The sequence below is a fragment of the Somniosus microcephalus genome, unplaced genomic scaffold, assembly GCF_052327205.1.
Source record: "Somniosus microcephalus isolate GS21.2 unplaced genomic scaffold, FLI_Smic_1.0 scaffold1030, whole genome shotgun sequence".
NCBI classification, from domain to species: Eukaryota; Metazoa; Chordata; class Chondrichthyes; order Squaliformes; family Somniosidae; genus Somniosus; species Somniosus microcephalus.
Genome location: NW_028226217.1, coordinates 32,375 through 47,066, shown reverse-complemented (window position 1 = coordinate 47,066; position 14,692 = coordinate 32,375). Strand labels below are relative to the sequence as shown.

At 52.5% G+C, this 14,692-nt stretch overlaps 1 protein-coding gene across 1 annotated transcript in view; it reads left to right on the top strand.

Annotated features, from left to right (window-relative positions):
• Positions 1-5,755: 5,755 nt before the first annotated feature.
• LOC147080894 (chloride channel protein-like) overlaps positions 5,756-14,692 on the top strand; it is a gene marked incomplete at its 3' end in the record, with an annotated part of 40,859 nt that continues 31,922 nt past the window's right edge. Inside the window, exon 1 of the mRNA XM_085981040.1 lies at positions 5,756-5,942. The remainder of the gene's footprint in view (positions 5,943-14,692) is intronic.

Genomic DNA, 14,692 nt, shown 5'->3' with positions numbered 1-14,692 from the left:
GAATGGCCTCCTTCTGTGCTGTGTGATTCCATGATTTAGTAACTGGCCAGTCTGCAGCAAGGGAAAGAAACAGCATTAAAAGGATCTCGGGAATACCCCAGGGAGACATCTTAGTCAGCAAGTGAGACCCCAGTCAACTCTGAGGAGATCTGGTTTTATTTAAAGGCGGTCATACATCAGCCAGTATAACCCACTGGAGCCCAGCTTGGGCAAGGTCGAGGGTCAGACACTGACCTTTCACCCTCCATGGTCCTGCAGTCAAATCTATTGGGTGAGTGAATGGGAAGTGGTTGGGTCCATTGGGATTGTGTACAGCGGGAGTGGATGGGAAGGGGTTGGGTCCATTGGGATTGTGTACAGCGGGAGTGAATGGGAAGGGGTTGGGTCCATTGGGATTGTGTACAGCGGGAGTGAATGGGAAGGGGTTGGGTCCATTGGGATTGTGTACAGTGGGAGTGAATGGGAAGGGGTTGGGTCCATTGGGATTGTGTACAATGGGTGTGAATGGGAAGGGTCTAGGCCCATTGGGATTGTGTGCAGTGGGGGTGAATGGGATGAGATTGGGTCCATTGGAATTGTGTAGACTAGGAGTGAATGGGAAGGCATTGGGTCAATTGGGACTGTACAATGGGGTTGAACGGGAAGGCTTTGGGTCTTTGGGATTGTGTATAGTGGGAGTTAATGCGAAGGGATCTGAGGAGTGAGGAGTCCCCACAGTTTGCTGGGGGGGGGGGGGGCGGTGGGGGTGGGGTGTGAGGAGACACCACAGTTTGGGGGGTGAGGAGTCTCACAGTTTGGGGTATGAGGAGTCTCACAGTTTGGGGGTTGAGGAGTCCCACAGTTTGGGGGGTGCGGAGTCCAACAGTCTGGGGGTTGAGTAGTCCCACAGTTTGGGGGGGTGAGGAGTCCCACAGTTTGGGGAGTGAGGAGTCTCACAGTTTGGGGGGTGAGGGGTCTCACAGTTTGGGGGGTGAGGAGTCCCACAGTTTGGGGGCTGAGGAGTCCCACAGTTTGGGGGGTGAGGGGTCCCACAGTTTGGGGGATGAGGAGTCCTCACATTTTGGGGGGTGAGGAGTCTCACAGCTTGGGGGGGTGAGGAGTCCCACAGTTTAGGGGGTGAGGAGTCTCACAGTTTGGGGAGTGAGGAGGCCCACAGTTTGGGGAGTGAGGAGGCCCACAGTTTGGGGGGTGAGGAGTCCCACAGTTTGGGGGGTGAGGAGTCCCACAGTTTGGGGGGTGAGGAGTCTCACAGTTTGGGGGGTGAGGAGTCTCACAGTTTGGGGGTGAGGAGTCCCACAGTTTGGGGGGTGAGGAGTCTCACAGTTTGGGGGGGTGAGGAGTCTCACAGTTTGGGGGGTGAGGAGTCCCACAGTTTGGGGGGTGAGGAGTCTCACAGTTTGGGGGGTGAGGAGTCTCACAGTTTGGGGGTGAGGAGTCCCACAGTTTGTGGGGTGAGGAGTCCCACAGTTTGGGGGGTGAGGAGTCCCACAGTTTGGGGGGTGAGGAGTCTCACAGTTGGGGGGTGAGGAGTCTCACAGTTTGGGGAGTGAGGAGTCTCACAGTTTGGGGGAGTGAGGAGTCTCACAGTTTGGGGGGTGAGGAGGCCCACAGTTTGGGGAGTCCCACAGTTCGCGGGGGTGAGGAGTCTCACAGTTGGGGGTGAGGAGTCTCACAGTTGGGGGGTGAGGAGTCCCACAGTTGGGGGGTGAGGAGTCCCACAGTTGGGGGTGAGGAGTCTCACAGTTGGGGGTGAGCTGCTGGCGTGAGTGGTTGTCCGTCTCTGTTGGAACACTGCCAAGGTATCTGTACATCCCACTCACTCACCATTCCTGGCATTCAGCCCATCTCTCTCTTGGCTGCTATCCATGTGGAACAGCTGTTCCTGAACTTATATAAGCAGGCTGCATGCGTGCGTGTCTGTGCTTGTCTGTGGTAACACTGCTCCTCGCACGCTCACCCCATGGTCCCAAAGTCTCTCTGCTGCCTCACCCTGCAGATCCCTACGCTACACCTGTGAGCCCGGGACAGGGAGTGTCGGCGTGATATTCCACTGTGGGAGGATGCTTCACAGCCGAGCTCCCGATCCTGATTCACCCCCCTCCCTAACCCAGGGATCACTGGACAGTGATCAGGAGCAGGAACCCGGGCTGATTCACCCCCTCCCTAACCCAGGGGTCACTGGACAGTGATCAGGAGCAGGAACCTGGGCTGATTCACCCCCCTCCCTAACCCAGGGGTCACTGGACAGGGATCAGGTGCAGGAACCCGGGCTGATTCACCCCCTCCCTAACCCAAGGGTCACTGGACAGGAATCAGGAGCAGGAACCCAGGCTGATTCACCCCCTTCCTAGCCCAGGGGTCACTGGACAGGGATCAGGAGCAGGAACCCGGGCTGATTCACCCCCCTCCCTAACCCAGGGATCACTGGACAGTGATCAGGAGCAGGAACCCGGGCTGATTCACCCCCTCCCGAACCCAGGGGTCACTGGACAGGGATCAGGAGCAGGAACCTGGGCTGATTCACCCCCCTCCCTAACCCAGGGGTCACTGGACAGGGATCAGGTGCAGGAACCCGGGCTGATTCACCCCCTCCCTAACCCAAGGGTCACTGGACAGGAATCAGGAGCAGGAACCCAGGCTGATTCACCCCCTTCCTAGCCCAGGGGTCACTGGACAGGGATCAGGAGCAGGAACCCGGGCTGATTCACCCCCTCCCTAACCCAGGGGTCACTGGACAGGGATCAGGAGCAGGAACCCGGGCTGATTCACCCCCCTCCCTAACCCAGGGGTCACTGGACAGTGATCAGGAGCAGGAACCCGGGATGATTCACCCCCCTCCCTAACCCAGGGGTCACTGGAAAGGGATCAGGAGCAGGAACCCGGGCTGATTCACCCCCTCCTTAACCCAGGGGTCACTGGACAGAGATCAGGAGCAGGAACCCGGGCTGATTCACCCCCTCCCTAACCCAGGGGTCACTGGACAGAGATCAGGAGCAGGAACCCGGGCTCATTCACCCCCCTCCCTAACCCAGGGGTCACTGGACAGGGATCAGGAGCAGGAACCCGGGCTCATTCACCCCCCTCCCTAACCCAGGGGTCACTGGAAAGGGATCAGGAGCAGGAACCTGGGCTGATTCACCCCGTCCCTAACCCAGGGGTCACTGGACAGGGATCAGGAGCAGGAACCTGGGCTGATTCATCCCCTCCCTAACCCAGGGGTCACTGGACAGGGATCAGGAGCAGGAACCCGGGTTGATTCACCCCCCTCCCTAACCCAGGGGTCACTGGACAGGGATCAGGAGCAGGAACCCAAGCTGATTCACCCCCTCCCTAACCCAGGGGTCACTGGACAGGGATCAGGAGCAGGAACCCGGGCTGATTCACCCCCTCCCTAACCCAGGGGTCACTGGACAGGGATCAGGAGCAGGAACCCAGGCTGATTCACCCCCTCCCTAACCCAGGGGTCACTGGACAGGGATCAGGAGCAGGAACCCGGGATGATTCACCCCCCTCCCTAACCCAGGGGTCACTGGAAAGGGATCAGGAGCAGGAACCCGGGCTGATTCACCCCCTCCTTAACCCAGGGGTCACTGGACAGAGATCAGGAGCAGGAACCCGGGCTGATTCACCCCCTCCCTAACCCAGGGGTCACTGGACAGAGATCAGGAGCAGGAACCCGGGCTCATTCACCCCCCTCCCTAACCCAGGGGTCACTGGACAGGGATCAGGAGCAGGAACCCGGGCTCATTCACCCCCCTCCCTAACCCAGGGGTCACTGGAAAGGGATCAGGAGCAGGAACCTGGGCTGATTCACCCCGTCCCTAACCCAGGGGTCACTGGACAGGGATCAGGAGCAGGAACCTGGGCTGATTCATCCCCTCCCTAACCCAGGGGTCACTGGACAGGGATCAGGAGCAGGAACCCGGGTTGATTCACCCCCCTCCCTTACCCAGGGGTCACTGGACAGGGATCAGGAGCAGGAACCCAAGCTGATTCACCCCCTAACTAACCCAGGGGTCACAGGACAGGGATCAGGAGCAGGAACCCGGGCTGATTCACCCCCTCCCTAACCCAGGGGTCACTGGACAGGGATCAGGAGCAGGAACCCAGGCTGATTCACCCCCTCCCTAACCCAGGGGTCACTGGACAGGGATCAGGAGCAGGAACCCGGGCTGATTCACCCCCTCCCTAACCCAGGGGTCACTGGACAGCGATCAGGAGCAGGAACCCAGGCTGATTCACCCCCTCCCTAACCCAGGGGTCACTGGACAGGGATCAGGAGCAGGAACCCGGGCTGATTCACTCCCTCACTAACCCCGGGGTCACTGGACAGGGATCAGGAGCAGGAACCCGGGCTGATTCACCCCCTCCCTAACCCAGGGGTCACTGGACAGGGATGAGGAGCAGGAACCCGGGCTGATTCACCCGCCTCCCTAACACAGTGGTTACTGGACAGGGATCAGGAGCAGTAACCCAGGCTGATTCACCCCCTCCCTAACCCAGGGGTCACTGGACGGGGATGAGGAGCAGGACCCCGGGTTGATTCACCCCTCCCTAACGCAGGGGTCACTGGACAGGGATCAGGAGCAGGAACCCGGGCTGATTCACCCCCTCCCTAACCCAGGGGTCACTGGACAGGGATCAGGAGCAGGAACCCGGGCTGATTCACCCCCTCCCTAACCCAGGGGTCACTGGACAGGGATCAGGAGCAGGAACCCGGGCTGATTCACCCCCTCCCTAACCCAGGGGTCACTGGACAGGGATGAGGAGCAGGAACCCGGGCTGATTCACCCGCCTCCCTAACACAGTGGTTACTGGACAGGGATCAGGAGCAGTAACCCAGGCTGATTCACCCCCTCCCTAACCCAGGGGTCACTGGACGGGGATGAGGAGCAGGACCCCGGGTTGATTCACCCCTCCCTAACCCAGGGGTCACTGGACAGGGATCAGGAGCAGGAACCCAGGCTGATTCACCCCCTCCCTAACCCAGGGGTCACTGGACGGGGATGAGGAGCAGGAACCCGGGTTGATTCACCCCTCCCTAACCCAGGGGTCACTGGACGGGGATGAGGAGCAGGACCCCGGGTTGATTCACCCCTCCCTAACCCAGGGTCTCAGTATAACACCAGTTGAAACCAGACTAATTCAGTACAGGCCAGAAATGGCGCCTGGGCCTTTCCTGTTTTTATCAATGTGAAGTGTATTTTATTGCTAGAACGCAGAATTTATTATCGTAAGTGGAATGTGAACAAACTATAGGACAGACAGTTAAGGCTGAGAATTAATATTGTAAAGATTGATCACAGTCACTAAGTCCACCATCGAACTGGAACCTTTAACCTTTCGTAAATCAACGTCAGAAAAACTGACCAGCAAAACTCGCCAATATCAGGATACCCGACCCCTCCAATCAAACATTGACCTTTCACCCTCGGCCCCGGGGGGGTCACAGGCGCTGTAACGTTGCTGTCTCCTATTGGTCCTAATCTCCATCTCCTCCCTCCTATTGGTCCAAATCCCTATCTCCTCTCTCCCATTGGTCCTAATTTCCATCTCCTCACTCCAATCGGTCTTAATCTCCATCTCCTGTCTCCTATTGGTCCTAATCTCCATCTCCTCCCTCCTATTTGTCAAAATCCCCATCTCCCCTCTCCTATTGGTCTGAATCTGCCTCTCCTCTCTCCCATTGGTGCTAATCTCCATTTCCTCTCTCCCATTGGTCCTAATCTATACCTGCTTTCTCCTATTGGTCCGAACTCTATCTCCTTGATGTCACTCCTCGCTGCAGTTGTACGGACACTACACAGAGCGACTCGGGGACTTTGCAAAGAAGGAGGCAGCTCATCTGCTTCACGATGCCCACTCGAGGAAGGTCCAAGACCAAAGCTCACCACCCCAGGCCACCGCCCAGGAGAAGAAAGAAGAGCCGACCAGATGTCAAGGTATGGACACCCACTCTGACTGCAGACTCGGCCTGGACAGATTGGGATTAGGAAAAGCCCAGAGACACAGAACCTTAGAGAAACCTGAGGTCCATTGGGATTGTGTACATTGGGAGTGAATGGGAAGGGGTTTGGGTCCGTTGGGATTTTGTACAGTGGGAGTGAATGGGAAGGGGTTGTGTCCATTGGGATTGTGTACATTGGGAGTGAATGGGAAGGGGTTGTGTCCATTGGGATTGTGTACATTGGGAGTGAATGGGAAGGGGTTTGGGTCCGTTGGGATTTTGTACAGTGGTAATGAATGGGAAGGGGTTGTGTCCATTGGGATTGTGTACATTGGGAGTGAATGGGAAGGGGTTGGATTCATTATGATTGTGTACAGTGGGAGTGAATGCCAAGGGGGTTGGGTCATTGGGATTGTGTACAGTGGGAGTGAACGGGAAGGCGTTTTGGTCCATTGGGAGTGAATGGCAAGGGTTTGTTTCCATTGGGATTGGGTACAATGGGAGTGAATGGGAAAGGGTTTGGGTTCATTGGGATTTTGTACAGTGGGCATGAATGAGAAGGGGTTTGGGTCCATTGGGATTGTGTACAGAGGGAGTGAATGGGAAGGGGTTGTCATAGAGTCATAACGGCACAGGAGGCCATTCGGCCCATCGAGTCCGTGCCGGCTCTCTGTAGAGCAATCCAGTCAGTCCCATTCCCCCGCTCTATCCCCGTAGCCCTGCAAGTTTATTTCCCTCAAGTGCCTATCCAGTCTCCCCTTGAAAACACTGAGTGTCTCCGCTACCAGCACTTCCATCGGCAGCGAGTTCCAGGTCCTCACCACTCGCTGCGTATAGAAGTTTTTCCTCACATCCCCCCCTGTATCTCTTGCCCAAAGCCTTTAATCTGTGTCCCCTAGTCCTTGTACCATCAACTAGTGGGAACAGCCTTTCCCCATCGAGCCTATCCAAACCCATCATAATCTTGTACACCTCGATCAAATCACCCCTCAACCTCCTTTGCTCTAATGAAAACAGATTCAGCTTCTCCAACCTGTCCTTGTAACTAAAATTCCCCATCCCCGGAACCATTCTGGTAAATCTCCTCTGCACCCTCTTAAGGGCCTTCACATCCTTCCTAAAGTGTGGTGACCAGAACTGGGCGCAATACTCCAGTTTTGGCCTAACCAACGCTTTATAAAGGTTCAGCATAACTTCTCTACTTTTGTGCTCAATACCTCTATTTATGAAGCCCCAGATCCCATATGCTTTGCTAACCACTCTCTCAATATGTCCTGCCACCTTCAGGGACCTACGCACATTAACTCCCAGGTCCCTCTGTCCCTGCACACTCTTTAAAACTGTGCCATTAAGTGTATACTGCCTCTCCCTGTTCCTTCTCACAAAATGCATCACCTCACACTTCTCTGCATTAAATTCCATCTGCCACTTGTCTGCCCATTCTGCTGGCCTTTCTATGTCTTGTTGCAGTCGATCGGTATCATCCTCACTGTTTGTCACACCTCCCAAGTTTGGTGTCATTGGCAGATTTAGGAATTCTACTCTGTATTCCAATATCCAGGTCATTTATATATATCTGTAAAAGCAGTGGCCCCAGCACTGACCCTTGGGGAACACCACTGTCTACCATCCTCCAGTCTGAAAAACAGCCATTTACCACAACACGCTGTCCTTAAGCCAATTCCTTATCCAAGCTGTCACTGACCCACCTATTCCATGAGCCTCAATTTTGTTAACCAGCCTTCTATGTGGTACTTTGTCTTCCAAAAATCCATGTAGACAACATCCATTGCATTCCCTTCACCAATCCTCTCTGTTGCTTCATCAAAAAATGTAATTAGATTAGTCAAACACGATCTGCCTTTTATAAATCCATGTTGGCTCTCCTTAATTAGCTTAAACCTCTCCAAGTGCCCGTTAATTTTTTCTTTGATTATTGTTTCTAAAACTTTACCCACCACTGATGTTAAACTGACCGGCCTGTAGTTACTAGGATTGTCCTTACACCCTTTCTTGAACAATGGTGTCACATTTGCCATTTTCCAATCCTCAGGCACCTCCCCCGCATCTAGGGAAGATTGGAAAATTATGGCAAGCCCTTCCGCTATCTCCTCCCTCAATTCCATTAGCAACCTGGGATGCAAGCCATCTGGACCAGGCGACTTATCCACTCTAAGCATACCCAGCCTTTCTAGTACATCCTGTCTATCAATTTTCACCCCTTCCATTGCTTGTTCCTTTTCCACTTCTATCGATATTTTGTCAGCATCCACCTCCTTAGTGAACACCGAAACAAAGTACTCATTGAGTATTCTAGTCTTGCCCTGCGCCTCTTAAGCATATATCAACTTCTTTGTCTCTAATAGGCCCCACCCCGCCTCTTACTACCCGCTTACTGTTTACATGCCGGTAGAAGATTTTGGGTTCCCTCTTTATGTTAACCGCCATTCTACTCTCATATTCTCTCTTTGCCAATCTTATTTTCATCTTCACTTCCCCCCTTAACCTATTATATTTGCTCTGGTTCTCCCTTGAAGAAGTCACCTGACATGCATCATACACCCTCTTTTTTTTCTTCATCTTCTCTATCTCCCTCTTCATCCAAGGAGCCCTTGCTGTGGTTCCCTTACCCTTCCCTCTTGTTGGAATGTCTCTAGTCTGTACTTGGAACATCTCCTCCTTAAAGATCACCCATTGTTCCATTACAGTTTTTCCTGTCAGTCTTTGGTTCCATTTTACCCTGGCTAGATCCTTTCGCATCCCATTGTGTCCATTGAGAGTGAATGGCAAGGGGTTGTTTCCATTGGGATTGTGTACAGTGGGAGTGAATGAGAAAGGGTTTGGGTCCATTGGGACTGTGTACAGTGGGAGTGAATGAGAAAGGGTCTGTGTCCATTGGGATTGTGTACAGTGGGAGTGAATGAGAAAGGGTTTGGGTCCATTGGGATTGTGTACAGTGGGAGTGAATGAGAAAGGGTTTGGGTCCATTGGGATTGTGTACAGTGGGAGTGAATGAGAAAGGGTTTGGGTCCATTGGGATTGTGTACAGTGGGAGTGAATGAGAAAGGGTTTGGGTCCATTGGGACTGTGTACAGTGGGAGTGAATGAGAAAGGGTTTGGGTCCATTGGGATTGTGTACAGTGGGAGTGAATGGGAAAGGGTTTGGGTCCATTGGGATTGTGTACAGAGGGAGTGAATGAGAAAGGGTTTGGGTCCATTGGGACTGTGTACAGTGGGAGTGAATGAGAAAGGGTTTGGGTCCATTGGGATTGTGTACAGTGGGAGTGAATGAGAAAGGGTTTGGGTCCATTGGGACTGTGTACAGTGGGAGTGAATGAGAAAGGGTTTGTGTCCATTGGGATTGTGTACAGTGGGAGTGAATGAGAAAGGGTTTGGGTCCATTGGGACTGTGTACAGAGGGAGTGAATGAGAAAGGGTTTGGGTCCATTGGGACTGTGCACAGTGGGAGTGAATGAGAAAGGGTTTGGGTCCATTGGGACTGTGTACAGTGGGAGTGAATGAGAAAGGGTTTGGGTCCATTGGGACTGTGTACAGTGGGAGTGAATGAGAAAGGGTTTGGGTCCATTGGGATTGTGTACAGTGGGAGTGAATGAGAAAGGGTTTGGGTCCATTGGGATTGTGTACAGTGGGAGTGAATGAGAAAGGGTTTGGGTCCATTGGGACTGTGTACAGTGGGAGTGAATGAGAAAGGGTTTGGGTCCATTGGGATTGTGTACAGTGGGAGTGAATGAGAAAGGGTTTGGGTCCATTGGGATTGTGTACAATGGGAGTGAATGAGAAAGGGTTTGGGTCCATTGGGATTGTGTACAGTGGGAGTGAATGAGAAAGGGTTTGGGTCCATTGGGATTGTGTACAATGGGAGTGAATGAGAAAGGGTTTGGGTCCATTGGGACTGTGTACAGTGGGAGTGAATGAGAAAGGGTTTGGGTCCATTGGGATTGTGTACAGTGGGAGTGAATGCGAAAGGGTTTGGGTCCATTGGGATTGTGTACAGTGGGAGTGAATGAGAAAGGGTTTGGGTCCATTGGGACTGTACAGTGGGAGTGAATGAGAAAGGGTTTGGGTCCATTGGGACTGTGTACAGTGGGAGTGAATGAGAAAGGGTTTGGGTCCATTGGGATTGTGTACAGTGGGAGTGAATGAGAAAGGGTTTGGGTCCATTGGGACTGTGTACAGTGGGAGTGAATGAGAAAGGGTTTGGGTCCATTGGGACTGTGTACAGTGGGAGTGAATGAGAAAGGGTTTGGGTCCATTGGGACTGTGTACAGTGGGAGTGAATGAGAAAGGGTTTGGGTCCATTGGGATTGTGTACAGTGGGAGTGAATGAGAAAGGGTTTGGGTCCATTGGGATTGTGTACAGTGGGAGTGAATGAGAAAGGGTTTGGGTCCATTGGGACTGTGTACAGTGGGAGTGAATGAGAAAGGGTTTGGGTCCATTGGGACTGTGTACAGTGGGAGTGAATGAGAAAGGGTTTGGGTCCATTGGGATTGTGTACAGAGGGAGTGAATGAGAAAGGGTTTGGGTCCATTGGGATTGTGTACAGTGGGAGTGAATGAGAAAGGGTTTGGGTCCATTGGGATTGTGTACAGTGGGAGTGAATGAGAAAGGGTTTGGGTCCATTGGGACTGTGTACAGTGGGAGTGAATGAGAAAGGGTTTGTGTCCATTGGGATTGTGTACAGTGGGAGTGAATGAGAAAGGGTTTGGGTCCATTGGGACTGTGTACAGAGGGAGTGAATGAGAAAGGGTTTGGGTCCATTGGGACTGTGCACAGTGGGAGTGAATGAGAAAGGGTTTGGGTCCATTGGGACTGTGTACAGTGGGAGTGAATGAGAAAGGGTTTGGGTCCATTGGGACTGTGTACAGTGGGAGTGAATGAGAAAGGGTTTGGGTCCATTGGGATTGTGTACAGTGGGAGTGAATGAGAAAGGGTTTGGGTCCATTGGGATTGTGTACAGTGGGAGTGAATGAGAAAGGGTTTGGGTCCATTGGGACTGTGTACAGTGGGAGTGAATGAGAAAGGGTTTGGGTCCATTGGGATTGTGTACAGTGGGAGTGAATGAGAAAGGGTTTGGGTCCATTGGGATTGTGTACAATGGGAGTGAATGAGAAAGGGTTTGGGTCCATTGGGATTGTGTACAGTGGGAGTGAATGAGAAAGGGTTTGGGTCCATTGGGATTGTGTACAATGGGAGTGAATGAGAAAGGGTTTGGGTCCATTGGGACTGTGTACAGTGGGAGTGAATGAGAAAGGGTTTGGGTCCATTGGGATTGTGTACAGTGGGAGTGAATGCGAAAGGGTTTGGGTCCATTGGGATTGTGTACAGTGGGAGTGAATGAGAAAGGGTTTGGGTCCATTGGGACTGTACAGTGGGAGTGAATGAGAAAGGGTTTGGGTCCATTGGGACTGTGTACAGTGGGAGTGAATGAGAAAGGGTTTGGGTCCATTGGGATTGTGTACAGTGGGAGTGAATGAGAAAGGGTTTGGGTCCATTGGGACTGTGTACAGTGGGAGTGAATGAGAAAGGGTTTGGGTCCATTGGGACTGTGTACAGTGGGAGTGAATGAGAAAGGGTTTGGGTCCATTGGGACTGTGTACAGTGGGAGTGAATGAGAAAGGGTTTGGGTCCATTGGGATTGTGTACAGTGGGAGTGAATGAGAAAGGGTTTGGGTCCATTGGGATTGTGTACAGTGGGAGTGAATGAGAAAGGGTTTGGGTCCATTGGGACTGTGTACAGTGGGAGTGAATGAGAAAGGGTTTGGGTCCATTGGGACTGTGTACAGTGGGAGTGAATGAGAAAGGGTTTGGGTCCATTGGGATTGTGTACAGAGGGAGTGAATGAGAAAGGGTTTGGGTCCATTGGGACTGTGTACAGTGGGAGTGAATGAGAAAGGGTTTGGGTCCATTGGGACTGTGTACAGTGGGAGTGAATGAGAAAGGGTTTGGGTCCATTGGGACTGTGTACAGTGGGAGTGAATGAGAAAGGGTTTGGGTCCATTGGGACTGTACAGTGGGAGTGAATGAGAAAGGGTTTGGGTCCATTGGGACTGTGTACAGTGGGAGTGAATGAGAAAGGGTTTGGGTCCATTGGGATTGTGTACAGTGGGAGTGAATGAGAAAGGGTTTGGGTCCATTGGGACTGTGTGCAGTGGGAGTGAATGAGAAAGGGTTTGGGTCCATTGGGACTGTGTACAGTGGGAGTGAATGAAAAAGGGTTTGTGTCCATTGGGATTGTGTACAGTGGGAGTGAATGAGAAAGGGTTTGGGTCCATTGGGATTGTGTACAGTGGGAGTGAATGAGAAAGGGTTTGGGTCCATTGGGACTGTGTACAGTGGAAGTGAATGAGAAAGGGTTTGGGTCCATTGGGACTGTGTACAGTGGGAGTGAATGAGAAAGGGTTTGGGTCCATTGGGACTGTGTACAGTGGGAGTGAATGAGAAAGGGTTTGGGTTCATTGGGACTGTGTACAGTGGGAGTGAATGAGAAAGGGTTTGGGTCCATTGGGACTGTGTACAATGGGAGTGAATGAGAAAGGGTTTGGGTCCATTGGGACTGTGTACAGTGGGAGTGAATGAGAAAGGGTTTGGGTCCATTGGGACTGTGTACAGTGGGAGTGAATGAGAAAGGGTTTGGGTCCATTGGGACTGTGTACAGTGGGAGTGAATGAGAAAGGGTTTGGGTCCATTGGGATTGTGTACAGAGGGAGTGAATGAGAAAGGGTTTGGGTCCATTGGGACTGTGTACAGTGGGAGTGAATGAGAAAGGGTTTGGGTCCATTGGGATTGTGTACAGTGGGAGTGAATGAGAAAGGGTTTGGGTCCATTGGGACTGTGTACAGTGGGAGTGAATGAGAAAGGGTTTGGGTCCATTGGGACTGTGTACAGTGGGAGTGAATGAGAAAGGGTTTGGGTCCATTGGGACTGTGTACAGTGGGAGTGAATGAGAAAGGGTTTCACAGAATCACAGAAACCCCACAGTGCAGATAGAGGCCATTTCGGCCCATCGAGCCTGCACCGACACATATCCCACCCGATCCCCGTAACCCCTACACCAACACATATCCCACCCTATCCCCACGTATTTAATCCCCCTAACACTAAGGGTCAATTTATCATAGCCAATCAACCTAACCCGCACATCTTTGGACTGTGGGAGGAAACCGGAGCACCCGGCGAAAACCCACGCAAACGCAAAAGGGTTTGGGTCCATTGGGACTGTGTACAATGGGAGTGAATGAGAAAGGGTTTGGGTCCATTGGGACTGTGTACAATGGGAGTGAATGAGAAAGGGTTTGGGTCCATTGGGACTGTGTACAGTGGGAGTGAATGAGAAAGGGTTTGGGTCCATTGGGACTGTGTACAATGGGAGTGAATGAGAAAGGGTTTGGGTCCATTGGGACTGTGTACAATGGGAGTGAATGAGAAAGGGTTTGGGTCCATTGGGACTGTGTACAGTGGGAGTGAATGAGAAAGGGTTTGGGTCCATTGGGACTGTGTACAATGGGAGTGAATGAGAAAGGGTTTGGGTCCATTGGGACTGTGTACAGTGGGAGTGAATGAGAAAGGGTTTGGGTCCATTGGGACTGTGTACAGAGGGAGTGAATGAGAAAGGGTTTGGGTCCATTGGGACTGTGTACAGTGGGAGTGAATGAGAAAGGGTTTGGGTCCATTGGGACTGTGTACAGTGGGAGTGAATGAGAAAGGGTTTGGGTCCATTGGGATTGTGTACAGTGGGAGTGAATGAGAAAGGGTTTGGTTCCATTGGGACTGTGTACAGTGGGAGTGAATGAGAAAGGGTTTGGGTCCATTGGGATTGTGTACAGTGGGAGTGAATGAGAAAGGGTTTGGGTCCAGTGGGATTGTGTACAGAGGGAGGCCAGTCATCCCTTTCACCCTGCTCCATCATTCAATAAGATCAAGGCTGATCTTCAACCCCAACTCCACTTTCCTGCTCCTTCCCCATATCCCTTTATCCCCTCCGTATCCAAAAATCTATTGATCTCAGCTTTGAATACATTCTTGAAATGGCGATAGAGAGAGAGGAGAGAGCGAGTGGAAGACAATGAGGGAGAGAGAGATGAAGGCTGAGATAGTGAGGGAGGGAGGATAGAGAGGGAGAGTTGAAAGTCGGAGACAGAGAAAGAGAGAGAGAGTGAGACGGAGAGAGAGAAGGCTGAGATACTTTGGTTCCCGCCTCTCCCGGGCCTAGGGTTGAGCGGCTGCCTACAGCCTGTGAGGTAGGCCCATTGTGATGAAGGCAGCTCCAAGCATCAGCGGCTGGGTGAGGGAGGGAGGGAGAGGCCTGGGCAGGTGCAGACCCCAAGCCTCCTGCTTTAGTTAAGGAAAGCTCGCTGATGTGAGGCTGAAAAATGGCACAGATTGTGCCCATCACCACAGCGTTGGGAAAGACCTTTGGTATTATTTTAGATGTGTTTCCAAAATGAAAATAATATATCTTATCTGTTCAACATGCATCGGGGGGCAGGAAACAAATGCTCCACTCTGTATCTAACCCCGTGCTGTACCTGCCCTGGGAGTGTTTGATGGGAGAGTGTAGAGGGAGCTTTACTCTGTATCTAACCCGTGCTGTACCTGCCCCGGGAGTGTTTGATGGGACAGTGTAGAGGGAGCTTTACTCTGTATCTAACCCCGTGCTGTACCTGCCCTGGGAGTGTTTGATGGGACAGTGTAGAGGGAGCTCCACTCTGTATCTAACCCCGTGC